This window comes from Carlito syrichta, unplaced genomic scaffold (genome assembly GCF_000164805.1).
Source record: "Carlito syrichta isolate Samal-C Ts95f unplaced genomic scaffold, Tarsius_syrichta-2.0.1 Scaffold302428, whole genome shotgun sequence".
Lineage (NCBI taxonomy): Eukaryota > Metazoa > Chordata > Mammalia > Primates > Tarsiidae > Carlito > Carlito syrichta.
In genome coordinates, this window is record NW_007246524.1 from 39,301 (window position 1) to 55,688 (window position 16,388).

The window sequence follows — 16,388 nt, forward strand, 5'->3', positions numbered from 1 at the left end:
TGACCTGCTGGGCTCCGGCAATCCTTCTGCCTCAGCCTTCCAAGTAGCTGGAACTACAGGTGCATGCTACCAATGCCTGGTTAATTTTTAATTTATTGTAGAGATAAGGTCTCGCCAAGTTGCCCAAGCTGGTCTTGAACCCACGGGCTCAGGCAATCTACTCGCCTCAGCCTCCCGAAGTGCTGGGATGACAGGTTGAGCCACCGAGCCCAGCCCTGATTTATATTTTAACGGGCTTCCTCATGCTGCATGTGGGTGGAGGGTGGAGGACGGCAAGGGCAGAATCATAACAGCGAGGAGGCTCCAGCAGCGATTCTGAGCATGATGGCTCAGAGCAGAATGGAGGTAACGCAAGCGGAGAGAAGTGGTCATTTTTGCATCTTTTCTGGAGATGAAGTTGATCGACTCACACAAGAGTTGGTTGAGGGAGAGAAATGGATGAGACAAATAGAGCCCTTGGAACAACTCCAAGGTTTGGGCTTGCATAGTGGGACTATTTAGCGGGAAGTAGGTGGAAAGATTGTGAGGGGCAGGTTTAGAATACAGAATCTAGAATTCAAGTGTGATAAATGCAAAACAAAAACAAAATAGAATCTGGAATTTTGTTTGTATACAATAGATTTGAGGTCCTTTGCTCTGGGAAATCTTCTCTAAACCCTAGACTGGGTCTAGCACCTTTTCTGGGCTCCCAGAGCGCCTGAGCAGGCGGTGGGCGGGCGGCCGGGAATTGGGGGGAGGGAAGGTGTTCAGTTCTAGGTTGTAACCAAGACAGAGGAGAGTGCATTACTAGCTGATGGCGAGAGCGAGGAGACTGGACCGCAGAGCCCAAAACGGGTCAGCGGGTACAACAGCTGCTTAGGGTACAACAGCTGCTTAGGGCACTTCCGCCCAAGGCTGGGGGATCACGGAGAAAAGTACCATCTCCCCAGGGGACGCCTTCGAGAATGCGTGGGAGAGAAATGCGGAATCTTCGACGTCTACACAAAGCGCGACAAAGGGCCAGGACCGGCCCGCTGTAGGAGGCGGTGCTCACCTGAGTAGAACCAGTGCCAGAGGGTCCAAGCTCCAAGAAAGCGCGGGAGCGGGTGAAGGACTACAACCCCCAGGAGGCTTCGGGTCTACCCGCCTACGACTCCCAGGTGCCCATGCGGTGGCTCGGTCCGCGGCGCTTTCTGCGCTCGGGTAAACTGGAGCCTACAGCTCCCGGCGATCCTCGCGGCGCGTCACGCTCTCCTTCCGTCCGGGGCTCCCAGAGTGCGCTTGGCTGGCCCAGCCCGCTTCCCGTCTGCGCCTGCGCAAGAACACGCGCGGCATCGGTTTTCTGTGTGTTGCTTAACGTGGAGTTTATTGCAAAGATGAAATGGACATTTTTCATATTTTGCCCTCTTCTAGGAGAATGATAAGCGCTTAGGAGATGGGGCGGGAGAAAAAGATGAGGGGTACAAGTAAGATAGCGCCTGCGCAGAACAGATTGCAAGGCTCGGGTCGCCTCCCAAACGGATACAGGACGGGCTTTTGCGTGCGCCCCCTGCAGGCGTGGAGGTGGATGCGTGCCCACACCCGGGGCGAAGGCCGAGCAGGGTGCGGTCTGTGCTTGTGCGAAGTTGAGCGCGAGCGGTTGGTAGGTTTCCGCTCGTGCGCGGGGCTTGGGACTTGGACGCGGGGAGCAGTTATGCGCAAGAGTAGGTCTGTAACACATTACGCCCCCTTCCAGGCAGAGTTGAAGGCAGAGATCGGGATGGCGGGCAGGTGAGACCTTGAGACAAGCTCCCCAAATCAAGGATCGGGGAGCCCTGCTCCTCAGATCCAAGTCCTTAAGCTCCGTCCAACCCCCAGACTGCCCCGTCTCCCGCATATTCCTGGTTCTGGTCTGTAGTCACTTGAAACCCGAGATGAGAGGATTGAGAGTGAAGGGTAGTGGGAGACAGGCTCCCATTAGACGCATGTAACAGTCTGTCTTAGGTTGGAACTTTGGTGATAGGGTTCATTCATTTGTTAATCATTTCCTGCGTGCCAGGGTCCCTGTCTTATGGGAAACTGGTGTGCCTGGTCTGGTCAGGAGATGGGGATGATAAATCTCAATGTGAAAATACGAGATGTTGAGGGCTGCAGAAACCCAGAGGTTACCAGTGCTCTGCGAGCCGGGACCTGGGGGAGACGGCAGCACTTACGCAATTAACTTGTGCCAGACGCTGTGTACTTCACTTTCTCTGCACCATCCTTAGTTCCTTATCTGTAAAATGGGGATAGTAATGCCTACTTCCTAAAGTGTTTGTGAAGATAAGTGAGTTAGTGTGGAAAGTGTTTGCAACAGTGCTCTACTAACAATAAACATTTATTATTTATATTCCACTGAATCATCATAATCAAAGGTGGCTTTCTTTTCAGGGCCAGGCCTAATTTTTAGTTCTTTTAAAGCAAGCAATGAGGTGGGAGTTTCAAACCTTAGATATCCTGAAGGTAGTCTAAGTCAGAGTTTCCCAACTGGGGAGGGGAGAACTGATTTTGGTCTCCCAGGGAACGTTTAGCAATATCTGCAGACATTTTTGTCTGTCATAACTGGAGAAGAAAGGGTAGGGTGTGGCTGGCATCTAGTCAGTGGAGACCAGGAATGCTGCTAAGCACACTATACAGAGGATAGTGTCCCATGACAAAGAATTTTCCATCCCCAATTATTAGTCGTCCCAATGTTGGGAAACCCTGTCCTAAGTGATACTCCCCTGTCACCTTGGTTTTTTTACTCCCAAACTATAGTACACTACATTCAAGTATTTCTGGGTTGGTTTTCATTTTCTGCTTCAGAAGTTTGTTTGACTAAATATTTAAGCTAATCTCAACACTGCTCATATACTTTTGAATGGAAACTAGTAAAAAGGTTCCCCTTAAATGGGCATCAGTGAAGAAAAGAGTATACAAAAGCCACCCTGTCTACATGTCTATTCCACTTGCTTAGTTGTGTGGCCCTGAGTAAATGACTTAAGCTTTCTGTGCCTCATGGGTTTAATGAGGATAATAATAGCGGTTATTGGAAGGATTAATATATACTAATATTTAGAATTTATATATATATATGTATATGAAGTACTCAAACCAGTGCTTGACACAGTAAGTGCTGTAAAAAGGGGTGTGCTCTGGTTCCTTACATCATACCCTTGGGGCAGCAATAATTGACAGTGTTGAGGTTCAATCATGGCTCAAGACAAGTTCACTATATACACATTGCTCTAGTCAGTACTGGCCATGTTCTTCAACAAGCTGGCAAGGTCTGAGGAGAGGTTTCACATGGATACTTTGCAGAAGCTTTATGTTTTAAATTCATGTTGTAACATATTAACTTAATATTCTGTGGTAATTGTAGGTTGGTGGCAGCGGACTTCCAGAGAGGGCATATTATTGGTAGCTCCTCTTCACTTACAGGGTAAGGGCCAAGTCCCACAGCCTGGCATTTTCTACCTGGCCCTGATGACTTTTCAGCTTCATATTTTACCATTGAACTTCTGGCAGGACCCCACATTTGTCAGCAAAATAACTCTTTTTTTCCTTTCATTTTTTCTTTTTTGAGTCAGAGTCTCCCTGTGTCACCCAGGCTGGAGTGCAGTGGCACAATCACGGCCACTGCAGCCTCCACCTACTGGGTTCAGGCAATCCTTTCACATGGCTGGAAATTTTTTGATTTTTTTTTTTTTTTGTAGAGATGAGGACTTGCTATGTTGCCCAGGCTGGTCTTGAACTCCTAGACTCAAGCATTCCTCCCACCTTGGCTCAAAAGTACTGGGATTATAGGCGTTAGCCACCATACCTGGCCGAAATACCTTTTTCTGCCAGTGTTTGTATGTGCCATTTCGTCTTCCTGAAGACTTTTTCTTCCTCACCAAACACACTGATTCCTACTTCCATCCGGGTGGCCACTTGGATGTACTTCCTCCAAGAAGCCTACTGGACCTCCCTTCTCTCCTGCACTGGATTAGTAAGCTGCCTCTGAGCTCCCACAACTCCTGGTCCCTCAGAGGTTCTGTCACCTGGGGCTGTGGCTAGTTATCAGCTTAGTTGTCTTTGGGTTGGAAGCTCCTTGAAGGAGGGATTCAGTTGGATTTTAATCTGAGTCCCCAGCATTGCTGGACACAATGCTTAGTAGTTGCAGAGCAGGCAAAATGTTCAAGGTCCTTCCTAAGCTGCTCCTTGCTTGCTTCTTTCTTGTCTCCTGTCTTTGGCACCTCAGTGAACAAGGCTCAGGAACAGACAGCTATTGCCATGGGATATGGTAGTTAAGGACAGGCTCTGGGGCCACAGTGCCTGGTCAGATTCTGAGAAGTACCATCTCCTAGTTGTATAATCATGAACAAGTTATATAGCCTTTCTAGGCCTCATTTCCTCACCCCAAAATAGAGATATTAATATAATATCCTTATAGGATTAGATTAATATAATATCCTTATAGGATTAGAACAGTGGTTCTCAAATGGATGATTTTGCTCCTCCCACCCCAGGGTTGTTTGGCAGAGACATTTTTGGTTGTTACAACTGGGGTTGGGATACTGGAATTTAGTAGGTAGAGGCCAGGGATGTTACCAAATTTCTAACGCACAACAAAGAATTAACTTGCCCAACATAGTAGTGCTGAGGTTGAAAAATCCTTGCTTAGTAGATGAGAAGCAACTCGAGTCATAGTAAGCACTCAGTAAATATTAGATACCACTACCACCAGCACCTAAGTGCACTAGGATCTCTTATGTCTCCACACCTCTGCCCAGAATGCCCGTTCCCCCTTTACATGGGGGACGAATAGCTACCTATCCTCCAGAGCCTACCAGTAAATGACTTCTTTGGGAAAGCCTTCTCTGACTGCTGCCACCCTTGTTCTGCAACACACTCAACCAGGCAGTGGAAAGAATGTTGAAGTCACATGCACAGGCCTCGCCTAAAATTTAGGATTGTTTCTTATATCTGAGTGACTTTGGGTAAATGACTTCTGTCTGTGCTTCAGTGTCCTTATCTATGACATCAGGGCGGCCTTGAGGTTGAAATGGGCCAGCACTGGGTAAGTGTTGGGACTCCCTTTGTGGAATATGTTAGTCAATAAAATCTGAATGCTTGGTGTTGGTTTAGGTTGGAGGAAATTTTTTGGAAATATGTTTGTTAAGACTTGCTGTGGAGAGAATAGGAACTTGCAAATTTTTCTTTATCACTAGAAGTGTTAAAAAGAAAAAAGATATTATGTGCTATTTACATGAGACCCATATTTAATGAAGAAGGACTCAGAGAAGTATGAAAGTAAACATATGGGAAAACATACGAGGAAAATAACCGGAAGGAATCTGAGTGTACCTATGTAAAGCACCAGATAAAATATATTTCGAGTCAAAAAGCACTGTGAATAATAAAAGTGTCATCACAAATGAAAAAGATAACCAGGATGATAAAACAATTTTAAACTTGAAGATACCTAACAACATAGCTTCAAAAGAAATAAAGCCAAGTTAACAGGATGACAAGAAGAAATAGGCACATTCCAGAAGCACTGTGACATTTTAACATATCTCAGTAATTGACCAAGCTGACAAAAACTATACAGCTATGGAAAATTTAAACAAGACCACTAACAAGTTGAACTAATGGACATAAATGTAACCCTGCAACCAATGATTTGGCAATACATGTGTTTTCTAGACACACATGGGTTGTATGTAGATAGATGTTCTAAGCATGACTGTCCGATAAGGTACCCATTTGGCCATATGTGGCCACTGGACACTTGAACTATGGCTAGTCTGAATTGAGCTGTGTGATAAATGTAAAATATATACCAGATTAGAAGACTTTATGTGAAAAAGATAATGTATAATATCTTACTAATTGTGTGTGTGTGTGTGTGTGTGTGTGTGTGTGTGTAGAGAGAGAGAGAGAGGGAGGGAAGGAGGGAGGGAGAGAGAGTGTGTGTGCGTGTATGTGTGTGTGTAGGAGTCTCACTCTGTTTCCCAGGCTGGAGTACAGTGGCATGATCACGGCTCACTGCATCCTCAACCTCATGAACTCAGGCGATCCTTCCACCTCAGCTCCTGAGTAGTTGAGACTACAGGCGTGCACCACCATGCTCAGCTAAGTTTTTGATTCCTTGTAGAGACAAGGTCTCTTTATGTTACCTAGGCTGGTCTTAAACTCTTGGGCTCGAGCAATTCTCCTGCCTTGGCCTTCCCAAAGTGCTGGGATTATAGGCATGACCACCATGTCCAGCCCTCAATAATACATTTTTATGTTGATTACATGTTTAAATGGTAATTTTGATATCTTGGGTTAATTGTAATATTAAAGTCATATCTTATTTTTATTTTTAAATGTAAAATTTACTAGAAAATTTAAAATCACACCTATGACTTGCATTTCTGTTGTTCAGCACCACTCCAGACCACAAGTAAGTCTCGACAGTTAGCAGTCACTTGGACTCACTCCTAAGGACGAGAGACTTTGACAAAGAAGTGTAATAAGCATACTTCTGATCCAGTAATTTATCAGCCCCTGTTTTATGACTTAGAAAATTATAAAAGCAATTGTTCACAAACGTTGAAACTAGCTCAAACACGAGGGGTTGGGGTGTGTGTGTGTTTGTGTGTGTGTGTGTGTGTGTGTGTGTGTGTGTGTATTATAGTCATCCTAAGACACTTTTGCTTGGGAAACTGCAAAATAATTTTGAAAAACTTTGTACTACCATCTCACTTATTTCAGTTGACATCTGAAATTTTTCAGCATTAAGTAAGGTTTTTGTTGTTGTTACTTGGAAGTAGAAAGCATTATACATTTTATAAGGTGTCTTGAGATGAGGATTGCCTATTAATAAATATTTCATGACATGACTCAATTAAACAGGTTTAATGACCTTAGGGAGTGATGCATACAGATTCTAACAGATCATTAATTTTTACCTATTTTATCTAGTGTAATTTATTTAAAATGTGTCCCTGAAAGCACTGCAATTAATTTTTTTATTTTAAAATTAGGTTCACTAATCATAATGCTTCAGTTGTTTTGAACACAGAGCATCTCAACATAAGCCAAGCTTTACCTTCACTGGAATGTATAAAATAAGAATACACAAAGTCATGCAGAAGTCCTCAGATGCTTGTGTACATACCCCACTTTGAAGCCATCTTCTTTGTTACATAAACCAATTTTACATCCTGAAAGACATTTCTTACCTCCTAGAAGGTCAAGAAGTTTAGGGAGTGACACAGATCAGCTGTCTCAGAGGAAAAGACCAATCTGATTTAGAGCTTGTATTTCTGAACCAACATCCAAAGAAAGATATATTTTCCTGAAGAAAAAAAAAGACTATTCCATTCCTAAGAAAGAAACTCACATTTCTAATGTTACATTTTCTTTGGAAAGTGTGTTTGGTCTGCACACTTTTCCTATTTTCTGCTATATGCTTTCTGGATAGTGTGGGTTTTGAAGAGTCTATATTGTGTTACTTAGGTCAGCCAAAGGCCCTCTCTACCTTAACCTCTTCTTTTTCATTGAACAGAGGAGCCTGATAAGCCTGGGTTGGATCAGAGCGAGCTCTGGGCATTCTCATCCTCTAACCAATGTCTCCCTCAATCTGACTCAGAAAACAGAGCTGGGGCCAGGGCATATGCTAAGGACCTGTTGAGGAGGAAGGACCTACTTCCAAAGGGGAACCAGGGAGTTCGGACCCATTGAGGAAGATCTCCCAGCTCACAGTAGGTTCTTGAGGGATGTATGAGAACACCATGGTGGCCAGAGAGAGCTTGTTTTCCACAAATGAAATTACGTAAGTATTAAACATATCACATCACTTGGAAAATGTGGATTACACTCTACTAATTAGAATCATGCGACATGCATGAGAGTTGCTGCTAGTTTAAAGTATTTTTGTCTTGAATCTTATGTAACTTTGGGGGAAATTTTTAAAAAGCCATTAATTTCATCATACTTGCTTCACCTTTCCACAATAGTGAAATGGAATCTTTAGTCACATGGTAATGCTTGCCAAATTCTGTTTTAAAGAATTGTTTAGAATTAAATTTTCATCATCAAGAACTCCAAATACAGTAGCACTATGTGTTAAGTCATGATCCCTATCATTGCAATAGGAACTACAAAACAAGGAATAAGAAAATAATATTTATTAAAACCAACAGAACTCCAAAGTTCTAAAATGTCTCTCTTGGCCGGGCATGATGGCTCATGCCTGAATCTCAGCACTTTGGGAGGATGGCCTGAGCCTAGGAGTTGGGCAACATAGTGAGACCTCATCACTACAAACAGTCAAAGAATTAGCAAGGTGTGGTACATGCACCTGTAGTCCCAGCTACTCAGGAGGCTGAGGTGGAAGGATCACCTGAGCCCAGGAGGTTGAGGCTGTGGTGAGGCTGACTCCAAAAGATGAAAATAAAATGCCTCTCTCAAGTTTCCTGTGCAGTTGGAGTTGTTTTTACTCAGTTCTATACTTTCAATAGCAGCAGCCCTCCCTGTGCCAGAACCAGAAGGAGGAAGTCTGGCAATGTGAGTCTGGGCATCCTCACGGTGGATGACATGAAATCAACACACTTGCTGTGAAGGTGGCTCCACAGAAATGCCAGATGCTTCTGATGCCTGCGGGTAGCATCATGCTCTGAAACCACACACACCACTTAAGATACGCCACTCCTTTAAGCTCATCGGTGCCCAGGCGGAGGAAAGGGAGATAGAGTCATTAGTGAGGTCTTGTTGGCTCCTCCTGTTGCAGAACAGCTAAACACCAACCAATGTGGTGTGGCTTAGGCACGGCCACTTGTACAGCATCCATGGCTGGGAAATAAAAATTATCATGAGCCCCGCTACTTTCATCCCAGCAAACATGAGCATAAGTTGATGTTGGGCCAACTCTACCAGGCTATTCCAAAGAATGGTTTTGGTCCTTCCAAAATAGCATTAAATCTAGCTGAAGTTTGTGAGGTGTGAGTCATTTGGGTGGGCTTGGCCAAGGAAGCAGCCCACCTGGTATGACTGATGGGCCCATCTTGACTGATGGTCATCTTTGTGTGAGTGGGGTGTACTTCCATCTTATCGTGAAGTCAACATAGTTTCTTCTTCTTGTTTTGCTTAAAGGAGGAGAGTCTGGATCTGGGAGTGTCACTCAAAGTCTGGATGGCATTCCATAAAACAACATCCCTTAGTAAGCTGTCTTTCCAGTTGAAAAGCTGGGAAAAATTCGACCAGCAGACTGACACTGGATTCTTGTTTTCTCAGTGCTCCAAAACGGAAGAATTTCCTATCCCTGCCCCACAATAAAGATTTTGATCCCTGGGCCTGTTTCTTCAATGAGACAGTTTTCTGATTCATCTAAAAATGTACTTGCTGACTTAGTGTGTAGCCTGTGTATAACTTCTCAGTGCCTTTTGGTGAGCTCATTGAAGCATCTATTCATTTCCTTCAGCTTTGGCTTCAGAATGACACATGGGACCAGTGTGGGGAACACACATACTACAAATCTATTCCTGGGGCCTATTTGCTTCCAGCTCAAAGGCATCCCCTGGGGTGAACCTGGAGAGCAAAGAATCCATCCAGTTCCCTGCCATCATTCCTCAAGATTGCCAGTTTCCATTGTAAATGCAGCACCCTTCTCTCCTAGCATAAATTCAAACAAGGTATCAGCTAGGAGACCTCAAAGCACAGGCAAATATCCCAGGATTCTTTCTTTACCCTACAGCCAAAGGGAGGCGCTCGGGTTCATGAACCAGTCCTTGTCTTCCATGAGTCTATAAAAGAGCAGAAATTCTGAACTCTCCCTGACCCTTTTTATGGAGAAAAGTTGATACCGCTTCAAGCAGGAGTTTGGAGAGGAAGATGATGGGATGGGGGTGGGGGAGAGGAGAGAGGAAGAGGGAGAGGAGAGAGTGGGTAAAGGAGGGGAGGGGGGAGAGGAGAAGGGAGTAGAGGCAAGGGGTAGGGAGAAAAAGAAGGGAAGGGAGTGTAGGAAGGAGAGAGAAAGAAGAGTGAGGGAGGGGAAGAGAGGGAGAGGGAGATGAAAGAAGGGAACAGGGAAGGAGGGCAAGAACGAAGGAATGAGAGGAGCTGAATGAGAGGAACGACAGGATAAAGGAGGGGGAGAAGGAGATGAAGGGAGAGCGAAGGAGGAGAGAGAAGAGAGAAGAGGGAGAGGAAAGAAGAGCAGAGGGAAGGAGAGAGTGGGGAGAAAGTCGGGATGGGGGATGGAGAGAAGCGGGGAGAGAAAAAGGAAGATGAATGGAGGGATGGAGGGAGGAGGGAGAGAAAGGGAGGGGGAGGAAGAGGAAGGGATATGGAGAGGGAAACAAAGACAGAGACGTCCTTCCCTCCTAGGTCATCCTCCACTGGTGAAGAACATACCACACCGCCTAGAGTCGAGTATCTCAGCCTCAGTTCTGCTAATATTTTTTGGTGGGTAAGGTGGGACTTTCTTGTGTACTGTAGGATGTTGAGCAGCAGCCCTGGCTTCTACCCACCCACAGGCAGCAGCACCTCACTCCCAAGTCATGACAATCGGAGATGTTTCTAGCCATTGCCAAATGCCCCCTGGAGGTCAAAATCTCCCCCACTGAGAACCACTGCTCTGGAACAATCTTTAAATATGTGCGAGTCAGATCATATCCACCTCCAGCTCTGGTCGCCACTCTGACCTTGTTTCTTACCACTCTTTCCAGCACACTTCCCTTCCCACCGCAGGGCCTTTGCACTTGCCGTTTCCTCTGCCAGAAGCACTTCCGGTGGTTGCCTCCTTCTCATCTTCCAGGTCTCAGATTAAACGTCACCTCCTCAGCCACCCTTGCAGAAATAACCTCCTTCTAATCTCTGTGCTATTCACCTTTTTAGATTTTTCTCTCTCTGAAATGATCTTCCTCACCAGAATGTAGGTTTCATGGAGGCAGAGGTTCTGTAGATTTTTTTTTTAGATTGGAAAACATAGTTTATGTAGAAAGTAAATTAGAGAGAGAGAGGAGGTTCACCTCCCCGAGATAGGGTGGAGGGCCAAAGCCAGGAAACATGGCAGCCATAGCTCAAAGAGCCACATGGACATACCAGAGTCTAACAAAGCAATGGTTGGTTTTGTTGATTTTGTTTGTGATTGTATCTTTGATTCCTACAATAATGCTCAGCACAAAATGGGTACTGAGTAGACACAGAGGAAGACATACATAAGTGCTGAGCCTTTGTGCTGAGGGTGCTGAGGACCCAGACGCGAGTCATGCTTGAGCCCTTCCCTCACAGGGCTCCCAGTCTGCAGAAGGAGAGAGACCTGGACAGGGATCATTCCCGTTCTGCTGACCAGGACTGTGACGAACAAGACACCAGGAAAGGCTGAACAAGGTGAGGATGGAGAGAGAGTGAAAGGCTTGGAGAACACTCCCTCGACCAAGAGCACTTGCGATGGCTCTGAAATAGCCGTAGATAGAAGCACATCTGCACACACGCCTTCATTCATTCATCTAGTTTCTGGGGCCTCCTGTGGTGGACTCAGGGTCCACCCTGAACCCTGCCCTCAGTAAGCTCCCAGTCATGAATAAGGAGGCTGGCATGCACAGTCACAATCCAGGATAATTAGATTGCGGTGGATGCAGACACTGAGGCCGTGGAAGCCACTAGAGGCTACTTGGCATTTGGGGTAGGCAGAAGGGGTTTAGGGCTCTTTCTGTATAGGGCGCTGGGGACTAGAGAGAACCTGGTTCAGTCCTGGAATAATGTGGGACCCAGGTGACGCCCTGACCTATGCACACTACATGTCTCAGCAAAACAGCCCTATAAGGCAGATCCAGCCATAAACCCCACTCTATAGACAAGGACATTGAGGCTTAGGAATTTTGAGTTTCTTGGGCAAGGAAGCAGCCCACCTGGTATCTGGTGTGGCCAGAAGGTTTGGAAGGGGCCAGGCTGGAAGAGATGAGGCTGGGCACAAGGTGGTCGCGTTCTTCACACAAGTGGTGTGAAATTGAGTGGTCTTGGGCCAGTCTCTCTTGGGTCTCTCCTCTGTGAAGTCTGCAAAGCCATCAGGGAAGGCTGCGTGCAGGAGCCTGGGACTGAATCATGTGAGGCTGTGGGTAAAAGTAAGGGCTTGCAGAATGGGAAGAATGACTTTCTGTTTCCTTTCCCAGAGTGGAACAGCAGAGGGGCCTCCTGTTATTGCTCTTGGGGGTGCAACTGCTGCTTGTGGGGACATTCCTCTATCAAAACCACCACTACCGTGATTTGGCCTCCTTCTTGAGCTTCCTGATACAAGACAGGCCAGCGGTAAGAAAAGAGCTGCCCTTTCTGGCCCAGGTCTCTTCTCTGGGAATCCCTCACCAGGACGTCTACTCCAACCTCAGCCACATCCACCCTGCAGACATCAGTGAGGAGGATCTGCCCAACTGTCCTATCATCTCACCCTACATCAGTAAGCCTTGGGCTGGGCCTTCTACACACCAATCCCACCTTGGGCCCTGGAGGAGTGGGACAGTCCTTGGAGGCAGAAGGTAGTGAGTGGGCTTTGTGCCTGCAGATGAGGGAAAGAGTTCTAGTTATCAATATCTACATCACAATAAATCATTCCAAAATTTAGTGTCTTTAAACATTCATTAACCCTCAAAGTTTATGTGGGTCAGGAATTTAGGGAAGGGCTCAGTTAGGTGGTTGTAGTCCAGGTTCTTCATGCAGTTACAGTGAGGTGTGGGTATAGCTGGAAAGAAGGAAGTTGGAATACTGGGAGCTGGGTGGGCTTCTTGCTGTATGTCAGCTCAGAGTCTCTCCATATGGATAGTTGAACATCCTCACAGTATGGTGGCCTCAGAGTGAATAGACTGCTTACATGGTAGCTGAAGGCTTCAGGAAGCAAGAATTCACATCAATACAGCAGAATCTATGTGGTTTTTATTTTATTTTTTGAGTCAGGGTTTCACTCTGGCACCCAGGCTGGAGTGCAGTGGCATCACTGTTCACCACAACCTCAGCCTCCTGAGCTCAGGTAATCCTCCCGCCTCAGCCTCCCAAGTAGCTGGGACTACAGGTGCCCAGCTAACTTTTTGATTTTTTGCAAAGATGAGGTCTCACTGTGTTGCCTAGGCTGGTCTCAAATTCCTGGGCTCAAGTGATCCTCCCACCTTGGCATCCCAGATTGCTGGGGTTACAGGCATGAGCCACCATGTCCAACTCCATTATTACTTTTTATGATCTAGCTACAAAAGCCACATGATAACACTTCTGCCATATTCCATTCATGAAAGTAATCAGAAAAGCCCACCCAAATTTGCAGAGTTGGGGACACAGACTCACCTCTCTATAGGATAAGTGTCAACTTTCATTGTAGGAAGAGTGTGCTGAATGAGATACTGTTGTGGCTGTCTTTGGAGAAAAATATGAGCTGGTGCATATAGGGAAAAGGCATAGTTAGGGGTCCTTAGTGGGGGAAGGAAATGAGAGAAACTACCCTTATGGGAAGGAGGGTGGTCTGAGATGTAGTGAGAGCAGGCATCCTGAGAACCATCTAGGGAGACATCTGGGAGGGAGGTTTGGGATGGAGCTCAGGAGGCAGATTAAGAACCATTGGAAGGAAAACAACAGAAAGCGATGAACTGAGAGAAGAATGAGAAACATGGGGACCAGGATGCAGTTCAGAGCACCATTTGTAATCTCTGGGAAGATGAGGTAAGAAGGAGAGAAGGAGGTATTGAGACGTGGAGGGAACACCAGAAGGGTAGGGCATTCTTGGGTCAACATGGGCAACCCACAGCCCCCTGCACTGGCATATTGGTTTCCATAGCAGTACCACAATCTAGGTGGATTAAAACAACAAAAACGGATTCTCTCACAATTCTGAGGGCCAGAAATCCAAGATCATGGTATTGGCAAGGGTTGGTTCCCTCTAGAAGCTCTGAGGCAGGAACCACCCTGTGCCTTCCTCCTAGCTTTTGGTGGTTGCTGGCAGTCCTTGGCATTTGGGGCTCTAATCTCTGCCTTCATAGTTTTTCCTTTCTAGGTTTTCACATGGGCTTCTTATATAAGAACTCTAGTCACTGGATTTAGGGCCCACCCTAATCCAGTATGACTGCATCTTAACAAATTATGTCTACAAATACCCTATTTTCAATAAGGTCACCTTCTTTTGTTTTTGTTTTAGTTGGAGTCTCACTCTGTCACCCAGGTTGGAATGCAGTGGCACACTCACAGCAACCACAGCCTTTACCTGTTGGGCTCAGGCGATCCTTCTGCTTTAGACTTCCAAGTAGCTGGAACTACAGGCATGGGCCACCATGCCTGGCCAGTTTTTTGATGAACTGTAGAGACAAGATCTCACCAAGTTGCACAGGCTGGTCTCGAACCTATGGGTTCTCAGGCAATCCTCTTGCCTCAACCTCCCAAAGTGCTGGGATTGCAGGCGTGAGTCCGGCTAAGGTCACCTTCTGAGGTAGACATGAATTTTGGGTAGACACTACATCTGAGTTGTGGAATATGTCCCTGACCATTTGGGGCTTCTGCCCTTCTCAGATGGCCCCTTGAAGGTGAGGATCCCAGACAACCTGACAATGGAGAAGGTGGTGAAGAACCCACTGGTGGAGATGGGAGGCCAATACTGGCCACCTGACTGCTGGACATGGCACCACACAGCGGTAGTGGTGCCTACTATGGGCAAGACCAGCACCTGAAGCACCTGCTCTTCCACCTGCATCCCTTCCTGCAGCGCCAACAGCTGCACTATGCCATCTATGTGGTGAACCAGGTGAACCAAATGAAGATGGTCGTGGTAGTCATGATGATGCTGGTGAGAACGGTGATGATGGTAGTTACAGTAATGACGGCAGTGATGTGATGAAGGTAACAGAGATGACTGACATGATGACAATGATAATAATGTTAGTGATGATGATGATGAAGGTGAGGTGATTCTGTTGATGGTGTTGATGGCAGGAATAGGAGGGGCAGGGGCAAAACGGCAGAAGGGTCTGAGTGTGGGCTTTGAGAGTCAGCACTGATGGTGAGGGGGGCACTGAGCATCTGTGTCCACCCCAGGTTAACAACACTGCCTTCAACCAGGGCAAACTACACAATGTGGGGTTCTGAGAGGCCATGCAGGAGGAAGACTGGGACTGGGACTGTGTCTTCTTCCACGATGTGAACCTACTCCCAGGGGATGACTGCAACCTCTATACCTGCGACATCTTCCCTGCCCATGTGTCTGTGACTATCACCAAGTACAACTATTTGAACAACTTGAGAGTGGTCTGGACCGGAGGGTATCTGGGGCTGAGTTTGCGAGCCATGAAGAACTTGAATGAGGGGACTCGAGCCAAGAGCTATAGGTATGGTTAGATGTGCCAACTCTGGGATCAGCTTGAATGGCTGGCTGAGACAAGGGTTCAGTTCCAGTGAATCTGGAGCTCTTTGAGACCAGGGCTGGCCAGGTTTACTAAGAGGTAAATTAAAGCATTGGCTTTATGACCAGTTATGTGGTTGTTTGAATCCCAGCACTGCCAGTTATTAGCTGTGTAGTCTGAGTGTGGAATCATTCATTCATTCATTCAACACACTGTAACTAAGTATACAGTTGGGGAATGTATGCACTATGCCATAGTTTTCTCATTCATTATAGAAATGATAATAAGCACCTCCACCACTGGGTTGTGGGAAGGATCCATTGAGTTAATCACTATAAAGCAGTTAGGCCAATGCCTCACACATAGTAGGTGCTCAATGAGTGACAACAATGATGGTGATTATGATGGTGAGGATGAGGATGGGGACAGTGATTATTCTGATAATGATGATGACGTTGCTGCTGATGATGGTGGTGGGGATGGTGGTGTTACTGAAGACAATCGTGGTGGCGGTGATATTGTTGGTAATAATGGTGATGACAGTAGTCATGGTGATGATGGTAGTCATGATGATGAAGACAATAGTGATGACGGAAGTGATGGCGATGATAATGTTGGTAATGACAATGACAGATGTGAGGTGGTTATGTTGATGGTGTTGAAGAGCATGAAGGTAGTGACGGTGATGGTGGTGATGATGCTGGTAATAATTATGTGGTGATGAGAAGAGGATAATGATCATGGAAAAAGAGGAGAGGCAACCCCCACAGTGGGTTCTGGGCCTGAGACCCAGTCTTTGTCTCATAGAAGTGGAAACAGAGACACAGATGATTCCTTATGGCCCTTAACTTCTGTCTCCATTGGGTGGTTCCTTGGATGTGATGATTCCTCAGGGACCTTGATATGGCCAGAGGAGGGAAAGCTGAGATGCTGAAGTTATGGGTGCTGACTGGGATGGGAATGGGGAATCCAAGAAAAGTTTCCCAGGGCAGTAACCTTTGCACTGCATCCTCCTGGACAAGTATGGGTTTTCCAACTCCACAGTAAGAAGGAGAAGGTATTTGAGGTGGG

At 46.2% G+C, this 16,388-nt stretch overlaps 1 long non-coding RNA gene across 1 annotated transcript; it reads left to right on the top strand.

Moving 5' to 3' along the window:
• The first annotated feature begins 7,654 nt into the window (after window positions 1–7,654).
• Window positions 7,655–9,301, top strand: LOC103258971. The gene is made up of 2 exons (XR_504209.1): window positions 7,655–7,783; window positions 9,103–9,301. It is a non-coding gene; the product is annotated as an uncharacterized LOC103258971 (long non-coding RNA).
• Window positions 9,302–16,388: the final 7,087 nt, after the last annotated feature.